General features: G+C 33.7%; 1 non-coding gene across 1 annotated transcript; it reads right to left on the minus strand.

Annotated features, from left to right (window-relative positions):
• Nucleotides 1–3,344: 3,344 nt before the first annotated feature.
• Nucleotides 3,345–3,451, minus strand: LOC133036414 (small nucleolar RNA R71). The gene has a single exon (XR_009687071.1). It is a non-coding gene; the product is annotated as a small nucleolar RNA R71 (small nucleolar RNA).
• Between the last annotated feature and the right edge of the window lie 14,011 nt (nt 3,452–17,462).

A 17,462-nucleotide genomic window follows, 5' to 3' on the forward strand; every position in this document is an offset into this window, starting at 1 on the left:
CCCGATAAAAATTATCTCGGAACTATTCACAATAATAAAGTAATTTTATCAAATTTTGCCATGTATAGAATGCTAATGTGGTTATTTAGATTATTGTTACATTTGTATCGCGTGTATAATTTAACATATTGAATTTATTTTATACATATATAAGGAAAAAAATACTATCATCGTTAAATTTATGTACAAGTATTCAAGTGTTATTTATGAAACTAACGTATCGTTTGGTTAGAATGAATGAAAACATATAAATATGAATAAGAATAAGAATAGGAATCGAATCGAATTTAAAACGCAGAAAAAAGTTGATGAAAAAATTATCAATTTTTTTAATCTTTCATTGAAATGGTTTTTCTTTCTATTTCAAAATGGAATAGTCATTTCATCAAAATAATGAAAAAGTCATTCTATTATAATAAAATTTCAATACTTTAAAATACAATCAAATAAAAAAATATAATAAACGTTATTTCCTTTCCATTCCATTTATTTTTCTTGCTAATAGTAGCAAATGCTCTATTATTTATACGTATACACACATTCTATTAATATTTCCTTTTAAAAAGATGTTGAAAGTGGAAATTCGTCAACCAGATTGTGGCTAAAAAATCAAACTTAATAAAAATTGAAAGCAAAACTTAAAAAACTAAGAATAACTTTCAGAGCTTTAGTAGAGAAGAAAAATGAATGTTGTATTGCTTTATGTGTCATTGATTACGATAATTTTCTACCTCCTTTCACATTCTAAAAATGGAGTATATATAGGAGAGTTCTATTGGCTTTGATTTACAAGATGATGCCTTAATGGTCCTAAGACGACATGAAGAATGTTGTACTCTTGCATGTAACATGTTGCAGGAAGTGCTCTTGTGCCAAGTAGTGGTTGTCACGTGTCAGGTGGTCCTAAGGTGAAAAGGTAGTAGTTGCAGCGTACCCTATGTCAGGACGCCAGGGCATGCAGGCGAGATGCCTCCACTACTCGTACTTTCTCTTGTAACCAAGCCTTTTAGGTTGCGTGGTTGTACCCTCACTTGTACTTGACCGCGTACATGTCTTGTCCTTTTGATTTCTTGTCTAATGACTTTCTTCCCAACACTTACGAAAATTTCACTAATTATTGGTCATGTTGCATGGCCGAGATGCTGATAACTCTAAGAATTAGAGTTATTTTCATATCTTTAAGCTTGAATTTAATGTGAATTGTGGAGCAATTAATGTTTATATTGTGTAATTGTGTCTAGTTTGTTGTGTCTTTGTAATAAATGGAAGTGTGTGTGTTAGTAAGTGTTAAATAGACTTATGTTATTGTTTTTATGTGTTTTAAGCAGAAAAAATACAAGAATAGGTATTTGGAAATGTTTGGGACAAGGAGAAAAAGGAGCAGGAAAATGATTATTGCTGACTGGCATTGCTATAGCAATCATCGCGTAGCAACTTGTCAGCCCAGTAAGTTTATTTTGGCGTGATAGTCCAGCTGGCTTTAATGAAAAGAAAAACGAGCTGAGGTGGCGGAATTTGGCTATTGACTCAACAAACATGTGGAAAATGAAGGACAAGGGGGTGATGATTGGGATTTCCAATTAGGGTAAACTTTGGTACCCTAATTGGGGAGCAAAAAGGAAGGAGATGATTAGATAGAGGGAGGTGGCTGCACTTTGAACCAGTACGAAAAAAAATACAGCAGAGAAAAGAAAGTGTCTAAGTACAAAGAAGGAAGAAGAGTACAAAGAAGAAGAAGATTGAGAAGAAGGAGAAGAAGGCAACATTCAAAGAAAGGATTTGAGCTCATCACTCATTTCCCTTGCTCTCCACTTCGTTTTGTATCATTTTCTTCTCCTTAAGCTTCTCTTTAACTTCATGAACAATACATTTTCTGGTTTTGAGTTTTTAATTTCAGTTATGAACTAAACTTTTTGAGATTTGGGTGGTTATAAACCCTTGTATGGACTAGTGTTTTGACTTTGCAATGATGAAGTAATCTTGTCTTTGTTCAATTAGATGTGATGAAAAGTTGAATGAATGTTAATTTTTGGCCATTTTTAACATTTAGCAAGCTAGATCTTACTTGGAAAAGTAAGACCTAGTTGAACCCTTCTAATTGATGCATGATTTTTACCTTTACTTTTAGGTATTAATTAGTAGTGAAATAGGAATATTTTGCTACCATGTATAACTAAAGATTTGATGCTTTATTGGGCTATTTGTGATCTAAACTGATGTAGGAATGCATTGTGAGATTATGAATGGTTAGTTGCAAGTTTTGGAAAAAGCTTGCTGGTTTTTGTTGAAATTTGTTAACTCTGCCAGGATTGCTGAATCATTGCAGGGACATTGCTGTATCAACTGGGACATACAAGTGGAAATTAATCACCCAAGTCTATTTTCCTAATCTGAAATTACCACCATTTTAATCACTTTTAGTTTCTTATTTTTAGTTTATTTAGTTTAAAAAATTAGTTCTCAAGTTTAGATTCAAGGCTATAAATTTTTCTCGTGAATTAATGTGTGACTTTATTTTATTTTTATTTGAAATTCTTAGAATTACTTTTAGTTGATTTAACATTATTTAGTAAAAAGTCCCTGTGGAGACGAACTTTGATTTACTTATCATTGTATTACTTGTTTGTGATTGTGTACACTTGCGCAATTATAAAGCAATAGAATTTTCACAACAAGTTTTTGGCGCCGTTGCCGGGGACTTTAAGTTCTAAATTTTGTTTTATCAACTAATTGACATTCTAAGAATTTTTGTGCTTTTAATCTTGCTGGTTTGTTTTTGAAATCTCAGGTATCTATAGTGTATGAACCAACAAGAGGACTTTGAACTTGCTCCTATTGATCCCGAGATTGAACGTACATTCCGAAGAAGAAGAAGGGTTCAAAAGGCTAAGGGCCGAGACATCATGGCTGAAAATTTTGATGACGATGGGGTTGCTCCACAAATTGTTAATCCCATCATATTGGCAGATGATCGAGCAAGGGCTATAAGGGAGTATGCAGCCCCCATGTTTAATGAGCTCAATCCAGGCATTGTGAGGCCTGAAATACAAGCACCGCAGTTTGAGCTCAAGCCAGTGATGTTTCAAATGCTCCAAACCGTGGGGCAATTCAGCGGGATGCCAACTGAGGATCCTCACCTCCATCTCCGTTCATTCTTGGAGGTGAGTGATTCTTTCAAGATCCAAGGAGTGAGTGAAGAGGTGTTAAGGTTGAAGCTATTCCCATTCTCACTAAGGGACCGAGCTAGATCATGGCTCAACACTTTGCCGCCTGATTCTGTGACCAATTGGAATGACCTTGCTGAGAAGTTTTTGAGGAAATACTTTCCTCCTACTAGAAATGCAAAATTCAGAAGTGAGATCATGTCTTTTCAGCAACTTGAAGATGAGTCCACAAGTGATGCGTGGGAGAGGTTTAAGGAACTTTTGCGAAAGTGTCCACATCATGGCATTCCACATTGTATTCAGATGGAGACTTTTTATAATGGTTTGAATGCAGCTTCTCGAATGGTGTTAGATGCATCGGCCAATGGTGCTATTTTGTCGAAGTCTTACAATGAAGCATTTGAGATTTTGGAGACCATTGCAAGTAACAACTACCAATGGTCCAACACTAGAGCTCCAACAAGTAGAAAAGTGGCGGGGGTCCTTGAGGTAGATGCAATAACAGCTTTGACAGCTCAAATGGCTTCCATGACGAATGTTTTGAAGAATTTGAGTATTGGGAACGCTAAAAATATTCAACCAAATTGCCATTCAAAGTGATGAAGTCTCATGTGTGTTTTGTGGAGAAGGGCATGTGTTTGAGAAGTGTCCATCTAATCCGGAGTCCGTTTGTTACATGGGAAATCAGAATTTTAATAGAAACAATGGGGCATTCTCAAACTCTTACAATCAATCTTGGAAGAATCATCCTAATTTGTCTTGGGGAGGTCAAGGAGCAAGCTCAAGTACCGCACCAGCCCAAGGAAGACAAGCATATCCACCAGGTTTTTCACAACAACCCCGACATTCACAACATGCTCAAAATTCCCAACCAAGTTCTTTGGAGAGTCTAATGCGGGATTATATGGCCAAAAATGATGCGGTGATACAAAGTCAAGCTGCCTCTCTTCGAAACTTAGAGTTGCAACTTGGACATTTGGCCAATGAATTAAAAGCTAGGCCGCAAGGTTCTTTGCCTAGCGACGCGGAAAATCCAAGGAGGGATGGGAAGGAACAATGCAACGCCATTCAGCTAAGGAGTGGCAAGCATCTGAAAAATTCCGAGGAGGAAATAAAGGGTAGTGGGGAGCCCACTTCAATCCAAATCGACGAAAAATTGAGTAAAAAAACTGCCCAGGAAATTGCTGATACCAGACCAGTTGATACAGCATCGGGTCAGCAACCTGACAGTCAGCAATCCGCACCAGTATGTTCTAGTCCTAAACCACCCCTTCCATTTCCTCAAAGATTTCGGAAACAGCAGCAAGATGGGCAATTCAGGAAGTTTTTGGATGTGTCAAAACAAACTCTCCATATCAATATTCCCTTGGTAGAAGCGCTAGAGCAAATGCCAAATTATGTCAAGTTCTTAAAAGATATTTTGACAAAGAAAAGGAGGCTTGGCGAGTTTGAAACGGTCGCTTTGACCGAGGGCTGTAGCGCTATGTTGAAGAATAAAATTCCACCTAAATTGAAAGATCCGGGCAGCTTTACAATTCCAATTTCTATTGGGGGACGGGATGTTGGAAGAGCTCTTTGTGATTTGGGAGCTAGTATTAATCTCATGCCCATGTCTATTTTCAAGAAGTTGGGAATTGGAGAAGCAAGGCCAACCACCGTCACTTTGCAACTAGCGGATCGTTCCATGGCTCATCCGGATGGAAAAATTGAAGATGTTTTGGTACAAGTAGATAAGTTCATCTTTCCGGCGGACTTCATTATTCTTGACTATGAGGAAGATAGGGAAGTTCCAATCATTTTAGGGAGGCCATTTCTTGCCACGGGAAGGACTTTGATAGATGTTGAAAAAGGAGAGCTCACCATGAGAGCTCAAGATGAGCAAGCCACATTCAAGGTTTTCCATCCCATACGTGGCCCGGATGCAATAGGAGAATGCTTAGCAATTGAAGGTATGGATCCTAACATGGTTGAGGAGTCTAAATTCAAAGTTAGTAAGAAGGTGAGAAAGAAGATTCTCCTTAAAGAAATTGCTAAGGATCACGAGGCACAAGAAAGCAAAGACAAAGCATCAATTGACTCTAAAAAACCACCCAAAAAGAAGAGAAAGAAAAAGAAGCTTAGTAGAAAATTTCGGTCTCAAATGTTTGAAGTTGGGCAACAAGTGATTTTTTCCAATTCTTTAACGAAGGCTACTCATGGACGACTAGATTCAAGGTGTGATGGATCTTTCTTGGTGGTGAGAGTATACCCCGATGGGGTAGTGGAACTTCGTGATGCACTTTCAAGAAGAAAATTCTTAGTGAAAGGCCAAGGAGTGAAGTTTGGGGGTGGAGAGGTCAACTGAGAAAAGACCTCTATCTCTTTGAAGGATGTTTGAGACTTGTAATTTGGGGGTGCCAAAAAAAAAGTTTGAATTGAAAAAAAAAATGAAAAAAGAATGAAAAGAAAAAAAAAAATTCTCAATGAAGGCACCCCAAGAAAAAAAAAAAAAAAAAAAAAAAAGCAAGAAGAAAAGTTAAAAAAAAAAGAAAAAAATATATATATATATATTATATAATTAGTAAATAATTGTCATGGTGAAATTGAGAAATTATTTTCTTTCAATGTGCAGGAAATCAAGTGAAGAAGGTTGTGGAAGTGAAGAAATTTCAATTTGGGCAAAGAATTAAGTTTGGGGTAGAAAAGTTGTGCCCAGTTGCTATAGCAATGGTTCAGCAATTTTATTTGGCAGCAAGAGTGTTCTTATATCAGGGTTTAAATGACTGTTGGTCCGATAAAAAGGAACACGTGAGAAATGTTAAGGAGGCAATCATTTGGTATGATTTTCTGCTCGTACAAATCATTGGGCTTGTACTTAGTTTTGCCTCTTGTGGATCAAGGACAGATGAGTGAATAAACAAAGTTTTCAATCTCAGTCATTTAATCAATTAGTTATGGGACTTATTTTTTTTTAAGTCAACTGGGCCCCTCTTGGATTAGTCAGCCAGCCCAAAACCTCATTCTTTAGCCCAATATTCAACCCTACCAACCAATTCACCATCTTCACTCCAATCACTATCCCAGCCGCCTCCATCACTCACGGTTCACCCTCACCAACCTAAACCCAAATCCTTCCATTCACCCGTAGCCATCACGCAAGTCACTCACCACCAGCCATTCTTCCACCTCTGCTCAACCAAATCGCGCATCACCATCTCACCAAGCTCCACAAACCACCATTGCAAACTCAACAGCAGCCGCACCCCCGAACCAGCAAGCACCCGTCAACTTCACCAGTTTAACCAAACTTCCATCTCCCATCACCACGTTCAACCTCCATTCGAACACCGAATCAGCCACTGCCCAGTCGACCCCCACTCCACTCAGCCGCATCCTTCACCACAGCAACCCAAATCACACCTCCCAGCTGCTAACTCGAACCAAATCCCAGCTGAGAGTCATCTGTCGAGCCAAGTTGCCATCACCAGCACTGGAGTCAAGTTTCCCAGCCGAGAGTCATCTGATCCATCACAACAAATCCCACTGGTTTGTCAAGAATAAATTGCTAATAATTTTTTTTTCTATTTTGATTTGTTCTTGGCTGTCGAGTAGTGAGTGTTTATGTGTGGATGTTGTGATTTGGATAAAGCTGATATTTTGGAAATTGTTGGGAGGGTTCTGAATGATTGAAGTAATATTGGGAAATTTTTGGATGTGATTTTTGTGCGTGCAAAAGGGTGCCGTGATTTATAGGTGCTGATTGTTGGTGTGAAAATTTTCAATTTGAATTAGTGATCAAGTGTTGGGGTTTGTCGAGTGACATATGTGATCAATTTGAATTGGGGCTTGTTGATTGTTAGTGTGTTGTTGAACAATGGGCTGCTTGTTGTGTTTATTTGGTTGAAGTGTTGAAATCTTGGATATATGGAATTGTCAATCATATATACAGGGGGAATTTGTTGTGTTGGGGTAGTGTGCAATTGGAAAAAAAAAAAAAGAAAGAAAAATGCCTAACAGTCAAGAAGGTCACGCCACGATTTGAGCCCAAGTTTCTACCGTTCCCTCAGCAAGTTCTAGACCCGTGAGGTGGACCATCAACTTCGAACACAAAGGAGCCCCACGAGGACTCCGAGTAGAGGGAGTTTTCTCATACCTAAGCTATTTTATATTTTTCTGTTATGTGTCGTTTTTTTTAGTTTGTATTGTGCTACTTGTGTATTGTCTTTTGTTTTTGGAACTTTCATTTTATGTTGTTCATGTGTTTGTTAGTTTGACGTTGAGAGATTTATGAGTTTTCTGTGGCCTAGTGTTCTGCTCGATGATGATATTTTTCGCTCATTCCATTATTGTTGCTGCCTAATCTTACTTGTTGCCTTATCATGCTGCATTGTTGGATATTATGGATGTTTCCCTTAGTCTCTCCTCACTAGTTTATACTTGTATTCAATCCACCATGCTTTGCCTTTCTCATACGATTATTTCACATGTAATGTTAGCATCTAGAATTGGTTAGTGCATCTCCTTGAAGCGAAATCCTAGTTCGACTTGTCCCTTAGACATGATTTAGGCCTTCCTTGGACGTTTGAGCCTTTCTAACTCTCCCTATCAATCAATTTTTTCCTAGTCACCCAAGTTTGAGCCGTTAGCCTCGTTTTGTTGTGCAACCCAATCACACATATCACATCCATCCTAAATTGCATTTCCACATATGTCCTAACTTAATTGCTCACTTGTCAAGAGCCAAGTTTCACATTAAGTTTGGGGTGAGTGCGGTGAGTGTAATTTGTGGCGAGCTAATTCAAGATTATACTTTTAGCCACATTGGGGACAATGTTGGGTTGTAAGTTTGGGGTGGGGGAATTAGCTCATAAGGTATATTAGCATGCACTTCTAATAACTTTCTCTTGTTATATATAAGTATAATATAGTAATAAATTCCTTTCTAACATATAAAAAAAAAAATCAGCAAAGAAAAAAAAAATAAGTATATATATATATATATATACTTGCAACTAAGTTTGGGGTGTTTCACCCATTTGAATTAAATAAAAAAAAACAAAAAAAAAGAGAGAATAAACATAGCAAGAGAAGTTAATTTTAATATCAAGTACTTGTGAGTATTGAATTAGGGAAGTGAGTCAAGAAAACAATCATTAGGAAGAGGCTCGGTTTTTGACAAGTGAAGTGGTTAGGTGTTGAGCTAGCTAAAATACATCCTTTACCATACCCTAACCCAAGCCTAACATTACAAGCCTAATAAAGTCCTATTGATCAAGGGGATAAGTTTAGACTACATTAGTGGAGAGGAGTGCACTAATCCAACTTATGGAGCTTAAATGAATGAAAAAGAAAAAAAAAAGTTTAAGGTAATTGTAGAAAGTTCAAAGTTTAGATGGGATATACTTGTATAAATTGGTGATTAGGTAACTTTTGGGAAATATTAATGTTATCCAATGACAAAAAACGTTAAAGGGGCAGCATATAAAGTTACGGCAAGCAATTTCATATTCCATTTAATTCCATTTTTTTTTCTGAGAGCGTCAATGTTCGCTAGGCCATCTTGAATTTTTATAGAATCTCTCATGTGTCTTGTGTGTGAGTCTTTGGGTAAAATTTGTTGTTGTGCTTTATTTTGTTTATTTTCTGTTGTCATTGCTCGAGGACGAGCAAGATTCTAAGTTTGGGGTGTTGATAACTCTAAGAATTAGAGTTATTTTCATATCTTTAAGCTTGAATTTAATGTGAATTGTGGAGCAATTAATGTTTATATTGTGTAATTGTGTCTAGTTTGTTGTGTCTTTGTAATAAATGGAAGTGTGTGTGTTAGTAAGTGTTAAATAGACTTATGTTATTGTTTTTATGTGTTTTAAGCAGAAAAAATACAAGAATAGGTATTTGGAAATGTTTGGGACAAGGAGAAAAAGGAGCAGGAAAATGATTATTGCTGACTGGCATTGCTATAGCAATCATCGCGTAGCAACTTGTCAGCCCAGTAAGTTTATTTTGGCAGATAGTCCAGCTGGCTTTAATGAAAAGAAAAACGAGCTGAGGTGGCGGAATTTGGCTATTGACTCAACAAACATGTGGAAAATGAAGGACAAGGGGGTGATGATTGGGATTTCCAATTAGGGTAAACTTTGGTACCCTAATTGGGGAGCAAAAAGGAAGGAGATGATTAGATAGAGGGAGGTGGCTGCACTTTGAACCAGTACGAAAAAAAATACAGCAGAGAAAAGAAAGTGTCTAAGTACAAAGAAGGAAGAAGAGTACAAAGAAGAAGAAGATTGAGAAGAAGGAGAAGAAGGCAACATTCAAAGAAAGGATTTGAGCTCATCACTCATTTCCCTTGCTCTCCACTTCGTTTTGTATCATTTTCTTCTCCTTAAGCTTCTCTTTAACTTCATGAACAATACATTTTCTGGTTTTGAGTTTTTAATTTCAGTTATGAACTAAACTTTTTGAGATTTGGGTGGTTATAAACCCTTGTATGGACTAGTGTTTTGACTTTGCAATGATGAAGTAATCTTGTCTTTGTTCAATTAGATGTGATGAAAAGTTGAATGAATGTTAATTTTTGGCCATTTTTAACATTTAGCAAGCTAGATCTTACTTGGAAAAGTAAGACCTAGTTGAACCCTTCTAATTGATGCATGATTTTTACCTTTACTTTTAGGTATTAATTAGTAGTGAAATAGGAATATTTTGCTACCATGTATAACTAAAGATTTGATGCTTTATTGGGCTATTTGTGATCTAAACTGATGTAGGAATGCATTGTGAGATTATGAATGGTTAGTTGCAAGTTTTGGAAAAAGCTTGCTGGTTTTTGTTGAAATTTGTTAACTCTGCCAGGATTGCTGAATCATTGCAGGGACATTGCTGTATCAACTGGGACATACAAGTGGAAATTAATCACCCAAGTCTATTTTCCTAATATGAAATTACCACCATTTTAATCACTTTTAGTTTCTTATTTTTAGTTTATTTAGTTTAAAAAATTAGTTCTCAAGTTTAGATTCAAGGCTATAAATTTTTCTCGTGAATTAATGTGTGACTTTATTTTATTTTTATTTGAAATTCTTAGAATTACTTTTAGTTGATTTAACATTATTTAGTAAAAAGTCCCTGTGGAGACGAACTTTGATTTACTTATCATTGTATTACTTGTTTGTGATTGTGTACACTTGCGCAATTATAAAGCAATAGAATTTTCACAACAGATGCTTATTGGGCATATGGCCAAGATGAGGTTCTTCAAAGGGGCTTGATTGAGATGCTCATATGATACTTTGAGGAGGGTACTGAGTTGGTGAGATAAAGAGGGTGTAGAGATGCAGTTGTAAAGTGCATGTCGAGTTGCACTTGTGAAGTGCATGTTGGGCTGCACTTATCAAGTACATGTCGAAATGCACTAATAAAGTGCATGCTGAGATGATCACCATCTCTTGGTGCCGAGATAGTGCCCTTGGAGGGCATGCCAAGATGATCACCATCTCTTGGTGCTGAGATGTCACCAAGTGACATTGCCGAGATGCATGGTCTTCAATACTACTCCTTGGTCGTGATGGTTGAGACCTTAAGGCTTGAAGCTTTAGTCTTGAAACCTAAAGCTTGGGACTTGAGAACTCATGTCTTGAAGCTTGCATCCCGAGACTAAAAACTTGAGGCTCTAGGCTCGTTGGACTCGAACATATTGTCTTCAATTTATCGATAAGACTCTATTAATGGTGTATTTTACTTGACTAATTTAGAAATTATTCTCGTTAATTTTTAGGGTTAACAAAAGAAAATAAATTGCCAATAGGTAACAAAATTTATTGTTCACGTAAGATTATTTATGGAAAAATAATAAGGTTAAGAAAAAAAAAATTATATACAAAGAAATAAATTAAAAATAAATAACTAAACCTATTTAAACTGTTAAAACTATGGTTTCAAATATAAAATAAAAATAAATAAAATGTTAAAACTATATACATCATGTATGATAGAATTTTAATAATAAGATAAATATTACTTGATGTGAATAAGTTTATCAAATAAATAAAAAAAAAACAATATACATCCTTATTAAAAGAAATAATGTTTTGAAATCTTCATTTTATTCGGAATAATATGCTGTCATAATAAAGTAGAATGTATACAAAAATTTACTCTTTCAAGTAAAATATTATATATTACAATATTCCCAAATATAAATAATTCTATATAATTCACCAAACATTGTCATGTTATAAAATGAATGTATCATATCTCATTATATAAACAATATTCTAATATTAATTATATGCTCCAAATATTATAATATCATAACATTTTCAGCTAATGTAACATGTTCTTTTGAATATAACTAATGTAACATTAATTAATGATATGGGAAAGTGATGACATAATATATTAGTATTATAGTATAGATATTTACATACAATACTATATATATATATAGATAAATTGCCTGAAGATATGCTGAACTCACACATTAATAATCAGCTGTAGCAGGTTTTATAGCAAAGAGTGCGTAATAGTTCACAGATCAAGCATTCATAAAAATAAACAGGGCCGGACTAAACAATTTGCGGCATATCATTAGAAATGAAAGAGAGAAAAAGTGTAGCATGATAGACAAGAGCCAGTGAGAATAGCCAAAGGAGCTTGCCCAAAAAACCAGGTGAGGTCATATCATCAATGATGAAACCTAGTTGAAGAGGATTATTTAGGCAAGTCATCCTTGGCTACCAAACATGGCTCTTCATCTTCATACAACACTTCTACTCTTCTTATTAATACTTTGATGAGTGTGTAATAATAAGTATTACTTACTCCATTATAAACAATTACATCAATATGTATTTATAGGGTAGAGAAAGTATAGTTGGAAAGTTAGTGGCTAAATTTTGGTTGTTCTATTCCGACACAAACATGTAAAAGAGAATATATTCTGGCAATTACAAACGGTGCAACCATATCCATTAATCTTCAATCTTCATCCATATAAACGATGTCGTTTTCACTCTTTGACCGACACCTTCGATTATACAAAAATATATTAATTAATTGCAAAAGTATATTATTTTTAAAGAATATAATTAGCAATTTAGCCAATATAAAGCTTAATAAAAAAATTTCTCCCATGATTTATTTAGTATATATTTATCGCTTTTGCAAATGACTTTTGAAATTTGAGATTTGACTTTATTCACATATTACTTATTTTTTATTAAATTGTGTGGTAATAGAGTTTTATTGTTATTTTGTAGGTTAATTTTGTGGAAGGTTTACTGTTACAGAGACTTTGCCGATAAGTTTATTATAAATATATTTTATTTGAGAATTGTCATCTTTTTACTATTGAGATTTTTTTTATTAGTTTTAATATCATCGTTAGGGGCTAATTTACTTTTTTTTTTTTTTTATATCTTATTTTATTTTGTAGATATTTTGTGGAGCATTTTGATATGTTAATGAGTTGGTGTGTAATTTTCGATGTTACAAGTTGAAGCTCTAGCTTTCTTGGTATACTATTTGAGGACGTTATAGTTTTATTGTTTAAATTTTCGGGAGCAGTTTTGTCTCATGTTACTCGTTTACTTTAGCAGTTCATGGTTTGACAAAGCATGCCCTTCGATTAGACGATGAACTATCTTGGTTCGAGGAGAGTTCCTACGCATTTTGCGGATATCTGCACTGTAAATTTATGAGTGATTCTAATCACTACGTCAAAAAAAAAAATTCTCTGAACTTTTACATTAACATAAATTAAGTTGTGTTAGGTTTCGTTTCATTATTTTATTTGAATACTGATGTATCATTGTAAATTAGTAACTTTGTCTCTTAAATTTTAATAACTATCAAATTGTACCCTCTTAAAATAAAAATGAAAAAGATTCAATTTTTTTGGTAAATCCTAAAAAATTAATTTAGATCTTAAAAAAATTATATTTTGAATGATTAAGAAAATTAAAAAAGAAATTAAAATTTTAAAACTAATTAAACGATTTAAAAAATTAATTTTTTTTATTAAAAATCTATTTATATATAAAAAAACGTATAGTAAAAATTAAAAAAAGAAATTATGAGAACAAGTTTGAGTCTATTTTTTCTCCAAAAATCTAGATTTTTTAGTTTTTATTTCTATATATTTTTTTAAAAATTAATTTTATATTTATTAAATTTTTAATTATTTTTCTCTATTTTTTAATATATGAATTTGTAAATATAAATAAGTTTGATTTTTTTTTTTATATAATAAACTTTAGTTTGTTGAAACTATTTGTTAGATTTTTATTAATTTTAGTTTGATTTTTTAAAATATGTGTTTTAAATAAAATAAAGTTTGAAATATATATTTTCTTTAAGTAAACTTAATAATTTTTTATTAATTTAATATTTTTATCAGGTTTTTTTAATAATTTTTTCAGGATAAATAGAAAAAATTAATTTTTAAAATTAATTTTTTTAAATAAAAAAGGGTAAAATTTTATATTAATTAAAGTTTAAGAGGTAAAAATATTAATTTTTAACGATAAAAGAAATAGAACTTACTATAAGGATTATTATTATGTTACTGTTATTTTATAAAAACTTTTTAATTTTTCATATATATTTTAAGGATAAAATGTGTAGAAAATTCAAGTGATAAAAATATTAATTATTGTATGTTAGAGGAGAAAATGGGACCTGAAAAGTACAAATGATATATTCACTCTTTGACTGCCACAATAACATATATGGTCAAGCCACTTGTTATAAATTAATTGTGGTTGACCTTTGGAACTTGGAAAGGCTTGAATAATGATACATATCTATAGTTTCATTACTAATATTATTTTGGATATGCACATCACTACAATTGTGATCACAAGTGTATCCCTTCATTAGACAACTGGTTTAAAAAGTTGCATATATATAATATATTATTGTTAGAGATATTGATGATAATATTAAGGAACTATATATATATTTTGTGGTAAAACTTTTCAAATTGTATTTTTGTTTTGGTATTTACTTTCTATATCAAAAATTATGTGGGAAATTTACATGGTATAGTAATTTTTGTTATTTTTTTATAAAATACTGTCAAGTGGTATTTTTTACTTTTTTACTGTGTTTTTTATAAGTTTCATACTGCAGTATACTGTGTTAAGTTTTCATTGTTGTTTTACTAGTGTTTTTTAGTTGTTCTACTGTTGTTTTGAGTTGTTCTGTTTTGTGTTTTATAAAAACACAGTATTTTTTGGAAAGATTTTCGTGTGACAGTATTTTTGTAAAAGTTAACTCAAATTCTAGTATTTTTGTAAGTTTTCCAATCATGTTAAGTGTTAAGGTGAACTTTTTAAGTATATGTGATAAATTTTTAATGGTTTATATAATATTAATTATTTAAATATTTTCCGGGTACTACAACTTTTCTCCCATACACTTATTGTGCTGATCCTAATTTTATTGTCCAACACTAAATAACTCAGGATCGCCAATGGGATCTAAGTCTTCTCCAACAACACTTTGGACAAATTGATATAGATAGAATTCTCTCTATCTCGATTAGTCCCAACCCAAGAGAGGATAGGCTGATTTGGCACCATTCTGAATCTGGTTCTTATACTGTGAAGTCGGGTTACCATGTCGCTGAAACTCTTGATAAGATAAATGACACCTCTGCTTCGACATCTAACCGCAACTGGTGGAATCGCCTTTGGGCTCTAAAGCTTCCGAAAAAAGTCAAACTATTTGCTTGGAGAGTGATTAATGATGCTTTGCCTACTGCTGTCAATCTTATGCATAGGAAAATTCTTCAATCTGCAGCTTGTTCTTTGTGTAACTGTCATAGAGAATCCTTGGGCCATGCCCTTTTCTTGTGTACTAGAGCCAAACAGGTTTGGTCCATAGCTAAGCTTATCACGGCTATTCCAAATCTATACCATTTGAATGGGTTTGAGATTTTCTCTTCAATGGCTGCTGCCCATACAAACTCGGAGCTTGAGAGAATTCTTTGTCTTATGTGGAGTATTTGGACCGAAAGAAATAAGGACATTCATGGAACTAAGCCGAAACCTGCTTCTATTGTTTGTTCTTTTGCAGACAATTATGTTAATGAATATATTAACTCCACTCTGCAGCACCACATATTCGACTCAAATGACACCTCTCAACCTGCTGCTACTAATACAGGGCATAATAATCGCAAAGGTCTAGTTAAATGGACTCCTCCTCCTGCTGGTTTTTTTAAAATGAATGTGGACGCTGCATTTGATGCGGTTGGTTCTATCGTTGGCGTGGGAGCAGTGGTTCGAGATTACTTTGGTGATGTCGTTGGTGCTTTTTCCAAGCCCTTGCTAGGCAGCTACTCACCGAAAGAAATGGAAGCTATGGGGATTATTCACAGTTTGCAATGGATTATTAGCAACAGATTGCATATTGACTATATTGAGACTGATTCACTCATTGTTGCTAATGCCATCAACAAAGGATCTTGTGTAGGCCAAGTTTCTCTTTTTTATGATCTTATTGATGACATTTCTCTTTTATTATCCTCTCTTCGATTGGATAATATTTGTTCTTGGTTGGGGGAAATTTCTTCTCCAATCCACTCTTGTTATTGTTATGGATTCTATTCAATAATAATAATAGTATTTTTTTAAAAAAAATTATTTAAATATTATAAAATTATTTTTAAAATGTAAAAAATATTTTAAAATAAAAATAAAGGTGAATTAAAATTTAAAATAAATTAATTTATAGGATTAAGTGTCATGTATAATGTAATTTTACCGTCTATATTCTTTTATGTTTTAATATAGGAAGCATATAATATATACTGTATGATAATAAAAAATTCATGTGGTTCCACTTAATTTATAAGGTACGAGTGATGTTATTGAGCATCGTGAGGATCCCATGGATGGGTTTAGGCTATGTTTGGTAGGAAGATCGAGCGAGAAGGATGAATGGAGAGCATAGAGAGGATAGGAGTAGGAATGATAAAGATGATAGTTAATCTCATTTGTCATTTGTGTTGTTGATATTATGTTTTGTATTGAAAGGATGGAGAGAAAATTAATTAGTAAATTACAAAATTGTCCTATTGAACATAAATATTTATTTCGTTTTAAAGGGTAATTATTGTATTAAACAAATTTGATTTTGTGTTTTTCTAAAATTCTCTCAAAATTGGAGAGATTGATTTTTTAAAGTTTGGAGAAAAAACATCTCCTTCCATCTTTCTCTTGCTAAACAAAAGATTTAGAGCATGTTTTGTATTGTTTTCTATTTTTTATTATTAAAATTGTATTTTAAGAAATGAGAACGAAAAATTACTTTTGAAGTTTTCTAAGCACAACTTGCGCTTGGTTAATGTTTTCTAAAAATAGTTTTTATTTTCATTTTATTTTTTAAAGAAACACTTTACAACTTTGAGACTTCGATATGAACAAGACTCGACCGAACCCGGACCCCGAAATTGGACCCTAGCCTCGGACCCCAAACCCCGAACCTAAACCCAGACCCAGATCTGATCCTTGGACCCAGACTCGACCCCCAAACTTGGACTTGACCCCCGAATCCTGCCCCGAACTCGGACCTAGACCCTATCACCGAACTTAGACCTCGGCCCCGAACCTCGAATCCGACCCCAAATCCGGACCCCGAGACTGGTCTCGAACTCTAGCCTTGACCCCAGACCTGGACCTAGACCTATTCCCTGATCTCGAATCCAGACCCAAGCCTCAGCGCCAACCTGAGACCTGGACTTAGACCTCAGACCCCAAACCTGACCTCAAACTTGGACTCCGAATCGAAACCCAACCCCCAAACTTGAACCCCGACCCGGCCTCATATTATATGGGTTGAGATTAATTACATAGATTGTAATATATATATATATATATCATTTATCCAATTATCAAAATATTATAGGGTTTGTTTCAATTGCTCGTGAGTGATTTGTAGGATTTATTACACTCATAGCTACCAATTCTTAATCTCACACAATAAGATTTTTGTAATTTGATAAATACTGGAGGCGTTTGGTTGGGAGGAATGAAAATATAAGAATAGGAATGGGAATGAGAATAGGATTAGGAATGGAATAAAATTTATAATGCATAAAAAAAATTGATAAAAAAATTATTAAATTTTTTTCTTGTTACATCGGAATGGTCATTCCTTTTTTTTTTTAAAATGGAATAGTCATTTCACCAAAATAGTCGAAAGAATATTCCATTAGAATGTCATTCCAATACTTTAAAATGCAACCAAACAAAGAAATGAAATGAAAATTGTTTCCTTTCCATTCCATTTCATTTCATTATCTCCAACCAAACG

This window comes from Cannabis sativa, chromosome 3 (genome assembly GCF_029168945.1).
Source record: "Cannabis sativa cultivar Pink pepper isolate KNU-18-1 chromosome 3, ASM2916894v1, whole genome shotgun sequence".
In the NCBI taxonomy this organism is placed as follows: domain Eukaryota; kingdom Viridiplantae; phylum Streptophyta; class Magnoliopsida; order Rosales; family Cannabaceae; genus Cannabis; species Cannabis sativa.